General features: G+C 41.2%; 1 pseudogene; it reads right to left on the bottom strand.

Annotated features, from left to right (window-relative positions):
* The window catches only part of LOC124037532, a 116,719-nt pseudogene that overhangs the window by 23,829 nt on the left and 79,334 nt on the right, over positions 1 to 13,556 (bottom strand).

Consider the following 13,556-nt stretch of genomic DNA (forward strand, 5'->3'; position numbering starts at 1 on the left):
AAACTGTTCGCTGCCCTGGCCCCCCCAATGGTGGAACAAACTCCCTCACGACGCCAGGACAGCGGAGTCAATCACCACCTTCCGGAGACACCTGAAACCCCACCTCTTTAAGGAATACCTAGGATAGGTTAAGTAATCCCTCTCACCCCACCCCCCCTAAGTTTTAGATGCACTATTGTTAAGTGACTGTCCCACTGGATGTCATAAGGTGAATGCACCAATTTGTAAGTCGCTCTGGATAAGAGCGTCTGCTAAATGACTTAAATGTAAATGTAAATGTAAACAACGATTTATTGCGGAATTCGGATTCCTTGCACTGCATTCTGATCAAAGATCATCAAAGGTAAGGGAATATTTATGATGTAATTTCGTATTTCTGTTGACTCCAATATGGCAGAGAAATATATTTACGTCTGAGCGCTGTCTCAGATTATTGCATGGTATGCTTTTCGTAACGTTTAAAACAAATCTGACACAGCGGTTGCATTAAGAACCAGTGTATCTTTAATTATATGTAAAACATGTATCTTTCGTCAAAGTTTATGATGAGTATTTCTGTTATCTGGCGTAGCTCTCTGTAATTACTCCAGATATTTTGGAGGCATTTCTGAACATGGCGCCATTGTAAACCGAGATTTGTGGATATAAATATGCATATTATAAAACAACAAGTAAATGTATTGTGTAACATGATGTCATATGAGTGTCATCTGATGAAGATTATCAAAGGTTAGTGATTCATTTTATCTCTAATTCTGCTTTTGGATCTTTGGCTGGGAAAAATGGCTGTGTGTTTTTTGGGATTTGGTGGTGATCTAACATAAATATATGTTGTGTTTTCGCTGTAAAACATTTTTAAAAATTGGACACGATGGGTAGATTTAACAAGATGTTTATCTTTCATTTGTTGTTTTGGACTTGTTAATGTGTGAAAGTTAAATATTTCCCAAAAATATTTTTGAATTTCCCGCGCTGCCTTTTCAGCGGAATGTTGGGGGGGTGCGAAGTTAAGAAACAAACACTTGTCTACGGAAAAAGACACCTAGCCGAGAGCAAATGAAATGAAAACCACTTGTGAAGTTACCAAAACGAACCAACTCTAAACGGAGGCAGATTAGACACCACTACTCTTGTCGAAATCGGGCACCAACACACCTCTCACAAAAATGATACTGGTAACTAGTCGAGTAACAAGACTCAAATTTTTCATTAACAAAAACCTCCTTGTTCATTCTGGATACAGAGTGTATATGTTCTGCTCCCACCTGTTCACCGACCTTGATCAGAAATTCCTCCACACCATTCTCCAGAATGCACCTGATGCAAGAGTGTTTCTTCTTCACTCGGTTGAAGCCATCACGCCGCACAAACAAACTACCCCTACTCCCCCCTCAACTCTAACCGATAAAGAGTGGAAACCAATAAATAAACCCTCAACAAGAGAAAATAAAATTGGAAAATACGCTAAAAGAAAAAAGAATAGTAACCCTCCTCAGGAACCACAAAAACCTCACACGACCAACTACTTCTTCTATGATATAAAAGCGGTCCGAAAATCAACATTAAAGGTGCATGGCGCCACCTACTGTGCTGGAGTGTGTTCAATCACGGTTTACAACATTTATAAATCCTCCTACCTAACTCAGTACTTCTGAGAAAATAAAAGAGCCCTACTAACTTCTAATAGACCCTCCCCAATCCCCTAAATCCTTTCCAACCCCCCCCCCAACCCCGTCCAACCTCAATAATCCTACACTACAATCTTTCCCTCTCTATAACATCCTTACAACAATATAACAACACAAGCTCCACCGTTTCATTGACCATACCCTCCAGACACAAACCATTCACTTGCTGTCAACCAGATGTAAGGACCAGTTCAATGTACAATGTCGTAAGCACAATCGAGTAAACACCACCTCTGCCTTCCAAATCTGATCTTTGAATCTTGGTCCACCGACCTTTCTTTGGAGGGCATATAAATGTCGTCCCTTGTGCTCAGAGCCCCATCTCTTCTGTCACACATCTATCAAAATGTCTCTGATCTCACATTTGGCCTCACCTTCTACCCAGTGGAACATTAATATCAATTATATCTTTTAGCTAACTGGTGTACAATTTAATTCCCTTCCACACCTGAATGTGCTGGGATCCAGCAGAATCTCACTACTACACCCATTCCCTCAATTCTCCATAATAACATTGCTACCTCCAATAGAAGGTCACTCCTATGAGATAAACCAGATGATAAACTATTCAAATACAGACAGAGAATCTGGGTATACTATAATCCTAACAGGCTGTACGTCCTCCACCCACTGGAGGGCAACTATTATCACCAACAGTTCAACTGAGTATACTGACAGTTCATCTGTTAGTCTTCTACATATCTGCACATCAAATTCAGGAAGGTAAACTCCTGCTCCTGAGCTCCACTATCTGGGTCCTTGGATCCATCTGTGAAAAGTGGTAAAAAAACATAACTTCTACCAATGTAATTGTCAACCATTTTCCCTTCATTACTGACCTCTGACCAATCTTTCCTTTTCTCTACCAAGGTTAGATCAACAACAGGATCTGGGAGTAACCATGGAGGAACATCTCCTATCACCACAGAAGGGCCAACCTCCAAATCCCTCAAACCACTTTCATCAGCAAGCTTTCCAACTGTCCAAACAAAAACCACTGCCGTGTCTACTAGTATATTCCCAACAGTCATCTAGAACAGTAGCAGTGGGATGCTCAACCTCGCAGCCTTTCAACCCAATAAGCTAATGACAATTTATTACGTCGTATATCCAAAGGCATCTCACCTGCCTCCACTAGTAAGACACATACAGATGTTGATTTAAATGCATCAATACATATCCTTAAAGCTGTATACTGGATTCTGTCCAGGTTCTGAAGACAAGTCTGTGCCACTGTTCCATAAACTCTACACCCGTAATCAACTGTTGTCCTGATCAGAGCTCTATAAATATCCATCAACGATTGTCTGTCAGCACCCCATTCATATCCAGAGACCCAGACAACCAACTACCATGCAAGTGATTGAATGAGAGAGAGAGAGACATCATTACAACACTGAAAATAGACATAATATAATGTTTCTTCTTCTTTGGAGTTTAACGGCGGTTGGAATCCAATATGTTGCATTACCGCCCCCAACTGGACCATAATATAAATCCATGATACTTTGTGATACAAAAGGGGAAATTATGACACACGTCCAACTAACCCTACAGTCATTAAAAACCCACTACCCCATTCCACTACTTTGACCCTATCTGCTCCTGCACCATGACAACTAACCCTACAGTCATTAAAAACCCACTACCCCATTCCACACTTTGACCCGATCTGCTCCTGCACTATGACAACGACCTGGGAGGACGGGACACCACCACTCAACACACCCTGGTACTCTTCTGAAGTCAAATCTCATATGACCAAATACTTCTCTGCAGCTGCCACCACAACGTCTATATTCTGTGATTTAGATTCCATTTCTGCAGTACAGTTGATAACCATTGCTATGAACTCTAAGAAGCCAACCTTACTGAAGCATATATCACTCGTTGGCCTATACCTCTGTGCTGCACAGATCTACTACACACAGGGATCCTCTCAGGATCCCTCACCTTTGACCCATCCTCCTCTCCTTTCTTCACTGCCTCAGCATACGACACCTTCTGCACTACTCTGACTCTATCCACCTCAACCTGCCTCTCTCTCACCGGACACTTCTGATCCCCAGCAACATGAACACCTCTACATTTGAGTCAGTCATGGTTACTCATGGTTATGTGATGAGGTAGGCCCAAAAGTGACTTCAAAATCAGTGTATTCCTAATAGGGAATGTCCTCTTGGTGTAACAGTCAAGATGTTGGTTTCTCCTGCAGTAGACCTGGGTTCATATCCTGTCGGTTACATTAAGCAGTCTATTGTCTGAAAGAGGTCCAGACAGCCTGTTCCCAGCAGTGGGGTCAGTGGGATTGGAGAGGGGCCCCTCTCCTCTCTCTCTGACTGGAAGAGAGAAGTCTCCTCAGGTCAACAATACTCACCTTGAAAGACTCCACAGCCTGTTGGAGCTCCTTCAGCTCCTTCTCTCTTTCCTGGAATCTCTGCTGGACCTTCTGCTGACTCATCCCCAGCTGCCTCTGTGGAGAATCACTCTTCAATGAGCTATCAAGCTTTATTTGTCCAGTAGATCAATAGTATAGTAATGTGACATAGAGAGGAATTGTGATAGAAAAATTACATACTTATCTGATTTATTTGATATTAATAGTAAACAATTATATAATTATCTAAGAGTAAGACTGGCCTGCTAAGGCTGAGGTTTATTGTGTCCACTCTATCTTCCTGCAGCTCGTCTGGGGTTTAGTAGAGATAGTCTGGGTGTAGAAGACAAGGGTTTTACTAGAGATAGTCTGGGTGTAGAGGACATGGGTTTTATTAGAGATAGTCTGGGTTAGAGGACATGGGTTTTACTAGAGATAGTCTGGGTGAGGAGGACATGGGTTTTACTAGAGATAGTCTGGGTGAGGAGGACATGGGTTTTACTAGAGATAGTCTGGGTGGAGAGGACATGGGTTTTTACTAGAGATAGTCTGGGTGAGGAGGACATGGGTTTTACTAGAGATAGTCTGGGTGTAGAGGACATGGGTTTTACTAGAGATAGTCTGGGTGTAGAGGACATGGGTTTTACTAGAGATAGTCTGGGTGTAGAGGACATGGGTTTTACTAGAGATAGTCTGGGTGGACATGGGTTTTGTAGAGGACATGGGTTTTACTAGAGATAGTCTGGGTGTAGAGGACATGGGTTTTACTAGAGATAGTCTGGGTGTAGAGGACATGGGTTTTACTAGAGATAGTCTGGGTGTAGAGGACATGGGTTTTACTAGAGATAGTCTGGGTGAGGAGGACATGGGTTTTACTAGAGATAGTCTGGGTGAGGAGGACATGGGTTTTACTAGAGATAGTCTGGGTGTAGAGGACATGGGTTTTACTAGAGATAGTCTGGGTGTAGAGGACATGGGTTTTACTAGAGATAGTCTGGGTGTAGAGGACATGGGTTTTACTAGAGATAGTCTGGGTGTAGAGGACATGGGTTTTACTAGAGATAGTCTGGGTGTAGAGGACATGGGTTTTACTAGAGATAGTCTGGGTGTAGAGGACATGGGTTTTACTAGAGATAGTCTGGGTGTAGAGGACATGGGTTTTACTAGAGATAGTCTGGGTGTAGAGGACATGGGTTTTACTAGAGATAGTCTGGGTGAGGAGGACATGGGTTTTACTAGAGATAGTCTGGGTGTAGAGGACATGGGTTTTACTAGAGATAGTCTGGGTGTGGAGGACATGGGTTTTACTAGAGATAGTCTGGGTGTAGAGGACATGGGTTTTACTAGAGATAGTCTGGGTGTAGAGGACATGGGTTTTACTAGAGATAGTCTGGGTGTAGAGGACATGGGTTTTTTACTAGAGATAGTCTGGGTGTAGAGGACATGGGTTTTACTAGAGATAGTCTGGGTGTAGAGGACATGGGTTTTACTAGAGATAGTCTGGGTGTAGAGGACATGGACATGGGTTTTACTAGAGATAGTCTGGGTGTAGAGGACATGGGTTTTACTAGAGATAGTCTGGGTGTAGAAGACATGGGTTTTACTAGAGATAGTCTGGGTGTAGAGGACATGGGTTTTACTAGAGATAGTCTGGGTGTAGAGGACATGGGTTTTACTAGAGATAGTCTGGGTGTAGAGGACATGGGTTTTACTAGAGATAGTCTGGGTGTAGAGGACATGGGTTTTACTAGAGATAGTCTGGGTGTAGAGGACATGGGTTTTACTAGAGATAGTCTGGGTGTAGAGGACATGGGTTTTACTAGAGATAGTCTGGGTGTAGAGGACATGGGTTTTACTAGAGATAGTCTGGGTGTTGGGTTTTACTAGAGATAGTCTGGGTGTAGAGGACATGGGTTTTACTAGAGATAGTCTGGGTTGGGTTTTAATAGAGATAGTCTGGGTGTAGAGGACATGGGTTTTAATAGAGATAGTCTGGGTGTAGAGGACATGGGTTTTAATAGAGATAGTCTGGGTGTAGAGGACATGGGTTTTAATAGAGATAGTCTGGGTTAGAGGACATGGGTTTTACTAGAGATAGTCTGGGTGTAGAGGACATGGGTTTTACTAGAGATAGTCTGGGTGTAGAGGACATGGGTTTTACTAGAGATAGTCTGGGTGTGGAGGACATGGGTTTTACTAGAGATAGTCTGGGTGTAGAGGACATGGGTTTTACTAGAGATAGTCTGGGTGTAGAGGACATGGGTTTTACTAGAGATAGTCTGGGTGTAGAGGACATGGGTTTTACTAGAGATAGTCTGGGTGTAGAGGACATGGGTTTTAATAGAGATAGTCTGGGTGTAGAGGACATGGGTTTTACAGTCTGGGTTTTTACTAGAGATAGTCTGGGTGTAGAGGACATGGGTTTTAATAGAGATAGTCTGGGTGTAGAGGACATGGGTTTTAATAGAGATAGTCTGGGTGTAGAGGACATGGGTTTTAATAGAGATAGTCTGGGTGTAGAGGACATGGGTTTTAATAGAGATAGTCTGGGTGTAGAGGACATGGGTTTTAATAGAGATAGTCTGGGTGTAGAGGACATGGGTTTTAATAGAGATAGTCTGGGTGTAGAGGACATGGGTTTTAATAGAGATAGTCTGGGTGTAGAGGACATGGGTTTTAATAGAGATAGTCTGGGTGTAGAGGACATGGGTTTTAATAGAGATAGTCTGGGTGTAGAGGACATGGGTTTTAATAGAGATAGTCTGGGTGTAGAGGACATGGGTTTTAATAGAGATAGTCTGGGTGTAGAGGACATGGGTTTTAATAGAGATAGTCTGGGTGTAGAGGACATGGGTTTTAATAGAGATAGTCTGGGTGTAGAGGACATGGGTTTTAATAGAGATAGTCTGGGTGTAGAGGACATGGGTTTTAATAGAGATAGTCTGGGTGTAGAGGACATGGGTTTTAATAGAGATAGTCTGGGTGTAGAGAGGACATGGGTTTTAATAGAGATAGTCTGGGTGTAGAGGACATGGGTTTTAATAGAGATAGTCTGGGTGTAGAGGACAGGGGTTTTAATAGAGATAGTCTGGGTGTAGAGGACATGGGTTTTAATAGAGATAGTCTGGGTGTAGAGGACATGGGTTTTAATAGAGAGCTTGAAGCTGACAATTTTGATTTGATTTGGATCTCTTTTAGTCCCCATTTGGACTAATCTTCCAAGAGTCCTTTTAAACATTAAAATACAATTTATAATAGCAACACACTTTCACATATAACACACTATTACAAACATACATAATACACTATTACAAACATACATAATACACTATTACAAACATACATAATACACTAGCATAATGACCCAATAAATACTCAAATCTAAAAAAAGATTGATTCTTCATCTACTATAATCCCACAACATTTCTATATACTATATTTAAATTGTTTTAAAATAATGTTTAAATTTATATATTGAAAGGTTTCTAGTTTGCTCAGTTAATTTATTCAATTTCTGTATTGCTCTAAATCTAAATGTTCTTTTGCCTATTTCTCTTTTCTGTCTGGATAACGCATAGATGGTGGACAATCTATTCCTAGTATTTACTGAATGTCTGTCTCTTACCAACTGAATACCGTTGTGAATAGAACTTGGCCGTTTTAAATGATGTATATTATAAAATAAGATAAGCATGTTTTTTTCAATTACCTTGTCGACTGATGACCAACTAAGAACACTGCGCATGACTGCAACAGAAGAACCATATCTCCGCCTTAAAACAATCCTTGCTGCTTTATTCTGTGCATTCTGCAGCCTCCTAACTTCACTAGATGATGCATTTCCCCAGACCACAGAACAGTAGTTCACCAGACTCTCAATTAATGCTTGTGTTATTTGCTGAATAATTTTTCCTGGTAAATATTTAGCTATCCTTCTGATTATGCATGCTGTTTTAATATATATATATTTTTTACGTAGATTAGTTATTTGAGACGACCATGATAAGCAGTTGTCTAGCTGCACTCCCAGTAGTTTGGTTTCTGCCACTTCTTCAATTTGTACTCCTCCCATACTTAATTGTATCCCATGCTGTTTTGGCCTTTTCCCAGTTGAACAGACCAACATAACTTTGGTTTTCTTGGTGTTTAAAGCAAGTTTGTTTTGGCAAACCCACTTCCTGATATTCTCCAAATCTCCTTGTAAAGCCTGCTGTACCTGTTGAATCGATTGTCTTGCTGCATAAATTGTAGTATCATCTGCAAATATAGTAGATTGAGTTTCAACCATGGCATAGGGAAGGTCGTTGGTATATATTAAATAAAGAAGTGGGCCAAGGCAGTTGCCCTGCGGTATTCCATAGTTTAACACATTAGGGGAAGAAAATGAACCATTGATATAGGTGGATATAGGTTTCCTGTCAGTGAGATATGACTGTACCCAATTCAATGCTACCTCCTTAAAACCATAATGCATTAATTTTGTCAAAATTATTTAATGATCCTCTAAATCAAATGCTGCACTGAAATCTAAAAATAGTACACCTACAAATTTGCCATTATCCAAATCATTGAGCCACTGATCAGTCATGTCAACCAATGCAGTGGTCGTGGAATGGTTTTTGTGATAAGCATGCTGATTGGCTGTAATCAGATCATTCTTTTCCATGTACTCCCACATTTGTCTACTCACAATACCCTCCAATATCTTACTGAGTGGGGGGAGTAGACTAATTGGTCGACTATTAGCAGGAGTAATGGGTTCTTTGCTGTCTTTCGGAATAGGACAGTGTCGCATGCTTCCATACATTTGCAAACATCCCCTTTTCAGTGACCAATTAAATATGTATCTCAGTGGAACTGCAATCTGGGGAGCAGCACAGCGAAGCAAAAAAATGATTGAAGCAAAGAATTGTCCATAAGACCATAACCTGTAGATTTACCACCAGGTAATGACTTCAATAGGTTTAACACCACCTCCACTGACACCGTTTGTAGACAATTGATTGATGTCCTGGTGATAAAAACCAAACAGCCACATTCCAGTCTATGATTAGTGATGCTTTTGAGATAAATGTCTCCGGTCTGACTGGGCCTGTATTCTATAGATACGATTGTGTGTGTGACTCGAGATAGAGAGAACCTGAAGTACCGAATTTCCATAACACTATCAAACTGTATTTGTCCTGTAGATCAATAGTATAGTCATGTGACATAGGGCCCATAGAGAGGAGGTCTACAATCTTGATGGTCCCTTTACAATATAATGTTGATTTGTTGCTATTTGAATGATTATAGTTTTAACAGTCGGTGTAAATGTATCAAGGAGTTGAGACTGAACTTTGGACTCATTAAAGGCCATTCAGAATGATAATAGTGTTTGACTTTAGACAATGGTGATACATTTGGAGAATCTGGGCTAACATAATCAAGGTTTTTGTTCATATTTGTTTTGCGTGGCTATTTCAATTGAATGATCTCATATTCAAACAGCCATAGTTCCTACTGTATCGTTAATTATTTGTTTATCAGACAGTCACCAACAAGTTGTTCTGGTCTGGGGTAAAGTCATTTTCTCTGATTAATCCCCTTTCCGATTGTTTGGTGCATCCGGGAAAAAAGCTTGTCCGGAGAAGACAAGGTGAGCGCTACCATCAGTCCTGTGTCATGCCAACAGTAAAGCATCCTGAGAACATTCATGTGTGGAGTTGCTTCTCAGCCAAGGGAGTGGACTCACTCACAATTTTGCCTAAGAACACAGCCATGAATAAAGAATGGTACCAACACATCCTCCGAGAGCAACTTCTCCCACCATCCTGGAACAGTTTGGTGATGAACAATGCCTTTTCCAGCATGATGGAGCACCTTGCCATAAGGCAAAAGTGATAACTAAGTGGCTCGGGGAACAAAACATTGATATTTTGGGTCCATGGTCAGGAAACTCCCCATACCTTAATTATATTGAGAACTTGTGGTCAATCCTCAAGAGGTAGGTGGACAAACAAAATCCCACAAATTCTGACAAACTCCAAGTATTGATTATGCAAAAATGGGCTGCCATCAGTCAGGATGTGGCCCAGAAGTTAATTGACAGCATGCCAGGGCAGATTGCAGAGGTCTTGAAAAAGAAGGGTCAACACTGCAAATATTTTTTCTGCATCAACTTCATGTAATCGTCAACAAAAGCCTTTAACACTTCTGAAATGCTTGTGATAATACTTCAAATCAAAGTTTATTTATCACGTGCGCCAAATACAACAGGTGTAGTAGACCTTACAGTGAAATGCATACTTACAGGCTCTAACCAATAGTGCAAAAAAAGGTATTATGTGAACAATAATTAAGAACAGTAATTAAGAAATCAAACAACAGTAAAAAGACAGGTTATATACAGTAGAGAGGCTATAACAGTAGCAAGGCTATAACAGTAGCGAGGCTATAACAGTAGCGAGGCTATAACAGTAGAGAGGCTATAACAGTAGCGAGGCTATAACAGTAGCGAGGCTATAACAGTAGAGAGGCTATAACAGTAGAGAGGCTATAACAGTAGCGAGGCTATAACAGTAGCGAGGCTATAACAGTAGCGAGGCTATAACAGTAGAGAGGCTATAACAGTAGCGAGGCTATAACAGTAGCGAGGCTATAACAGTAGCGAGGCTATAACAGTAGGAGGCTATAACAGTAGCGAGGCTATAACAGTAGAGAGGCTATAACAGTAGCGAGGCTATAACAGTAGCGAGGCTATAACAGTAGCGAGGCTATAACAGTAGGAGGCTATAACAGTAGCGAGGCTATAACAGTAGGAGGCTATAACAGTAGCGAGGCTATAACAGTAGGAGGCTATAACAGTAGCGAGGCTATAACAGTAGCGAGGCTATAACAGTAGGAGGCTATAACAGTAGCGAGACTATAACAGTAGGAGGCTATAACAGTAGAGAGGCTATAACAGTAGAGAGGCTATAACAGTAGCGAGGCTATAACAGTAGGAGGCTATAACAGTAGCGAGGCTATAACAGTAGCGAGGCTATAACAGTAGCGAGGCTATTGTCAGGATTTGGCCAGGGTTGTTCCGGTTTTTGGTCACTAGATGCCCCCATTGTGCCTTTTGACCTTTTGTTTTCCCTTGATCCCCATTATTATTTGCACCTGTGCCTCGTTTCCCCTGATTGTATTTAAACCCTTTGTTTTACTCAGTTCTTTGCTCTGTGTTTGTATGTTAGCACCCAGCCCTAGTACTCTGTGAACTCTTGTTGATCCCGGTGGACTCTCTTGTGGAATTCTGTTTTTGGTTCTGTTTATTTATTTTTGAGTATCTTTTGAGGCTTTTTATGCTATACCTACCACCTTGTGGATTGACCTTTTTGTCTTGGAGGATTACCTTTGTTCTTGTGGAATTCCTTTTGAGGTTGTGGAGTTACATGTTTTCCTGAAGAACTTCACTTTTTACTTCATTAAATACACTGTCTCAAGTACTGCTGTGTCTGCCTCATCTTCTGGGTTCTGCCAACTATTCGTGGCTCAGTTGGTTAAGTGACTGTTTCTCACTCCGGAGACCCGGGTTCGTAACCGGGTCCTGACAGCTATAACAGTAGCGAGGCTATAACAGTAGCGAGGCTATAACAGTAGCGAGGCTATATGCAGTAGCGAGGCTATAACAGTAGCGAGGCTATATACAGTAGCGAGGCTATAACAGTAGCGAGGCTATAACAGTAGCGAGGCTATATACAGTAGCGAGGCTATAAAAGTAGCGAGGCTATAAAAGTAGCGAGGCTATAAAAGTAGCGAGGCTATAACAGTAGCGAGGCTATAACAGTAGGAGGCTATAACAGTAGCGAGGCTATAACAGTAGCGAGGCTATAACAGTAGGAGGCTATAACAGTAGGAGGCTATAACACTAGCGAGGCTATAACAGTAGCGAGGCTATAAAAGTAGAGAGGCTACATACAGACACCGGTTAGTCCGGCTGATTGAGGTAGTATGTACATGTAGATATGGTTAAAGTGACTATGCATATATGATGAACAGAGAGTAGCAGAAGTGTAAAAGAGGGGTTGGCAGGTGGTGGGACACAATGCAGATAGCCTGGGTAGCCAATGTGCAGGAGCACTGGTTGGTCGGTCCAATTCAGTATTCCATTGTAACATCTGACAAAAATATCTAAAGACACTGAGCAGCAAACTTTGTGGAAATTAATATTTGTGTCATTCTCAAAACTTTTGGCCATTGATGTGTCCCAGAGCCTTACAGTATATAGATGTGTCCCAGAGCCTTACAGTATATAGATGTGTCCCAGAGCCATACAGTATATAGATGTGTCCCAGAGCCATACAGTATATAGATGTGTCCCAGAGCCATACAGTATATAGATGTGTCCCAGAGCCATACAGTATATAGATGTGTCCCAGAGCCATATAAAGGTATGTATCTGTTATACTGGTTAGGCAGCTTTAGTTGTAGAGCACAGCATCGTCGTATCTTTGAGTCTAGCACTAAACCACCATTTCTAATTTAGCTTGGTCTTGATCAGGAGTGTGTAAAATACAGATTAAATGTGGCCTGTAGGACAGATCAGATTAAGTGTGGCCTGTAGGACTGATCAGATTAAATGTGGCCGGTAGGACAGATCAGATTAAATGTGGCCTGTAGTACGGATCAGATTAAATGTGGCCTGTAGGACAGATCATATTAAATGTGGCCTCTCTCCTAATCTCTCTCTCTAATCTCTCTGTCTCTGTCTCTCTCTGTCTCTCTCTCTCTCTCTCTCTCTCTCTCTCTCTCCCTCTCTAATCTCTCTTTCTCTCTCTAATCTCTCTTTCTCTCTCTAATCTATCTCTCTCTCTCTAATCTCTCTCTAATCTCTCTCCTAATCTCTCTCTCTAATCTCTCTCTAATCTCTCTCCCTAATCTCTCTCTCTCTCTAATCTTTCTCTCTAATCTCTCTCTCTAATCTCTCTCTCTCTCTAATCTCTCTCTCCTAATCTCTCTCTCTAATCTCTCTCTCCTAATCTCTCTCCCCCTCTCTCTCTCTCTATCCCCCTCTCTCTCTTCCTCCTTCTAATCCCTCCCCCTCTCAATTCAATTCAATTCAATTCAAGGGGCTTTATTGGTATCGGAAACATATGTTAACATTGCCAAAGCAAGTGAGGTAGATAATATACAAAAGTGAAATAAACAATAAAAATGAGCAGTAAACATTACACTCACCGAAGTTCCAAAAGAATAAAAACATGTAATATTATATGTATATATACAGTGTTGTAACGATGTACAAATGGTTAAAGTACAAAAGGGAAAACAAATAAGCATAAATATGGGTTGTATTTACAATGGTGTTTGTTCTTCACTGGTTCACCTTTTCTTGTGGCAACAGGTCACAAATCTTGCTGCTGTGATGCACACTGTGGTATTTCACCCAGTAGATATGGGAGTTTATCAAAATTGGGTTTGTTTTCAAATTCTTTGTGGATCTGTGTAATCTGAGGGAAATATCTCTA

This window comes from Oncorhynchus gorbuscha, linkage group LG06 (genome assembly GCF_021184085.1).
Source record: "Oncorhynchus gorbuscha isolate QuinsamMale2020 ecotype Even-year linkage group LG06, OgorEven_v1.0, whole genome shotgun sequence".
NCBI classification, from domain to species: domain Eukaryota; kingdom Metazoa; phylum Chordata; class Actinopteri; order Salmoniformes; family Salmonidae; genus Oncorhynchus; species Oncorhynchus gorbuscha.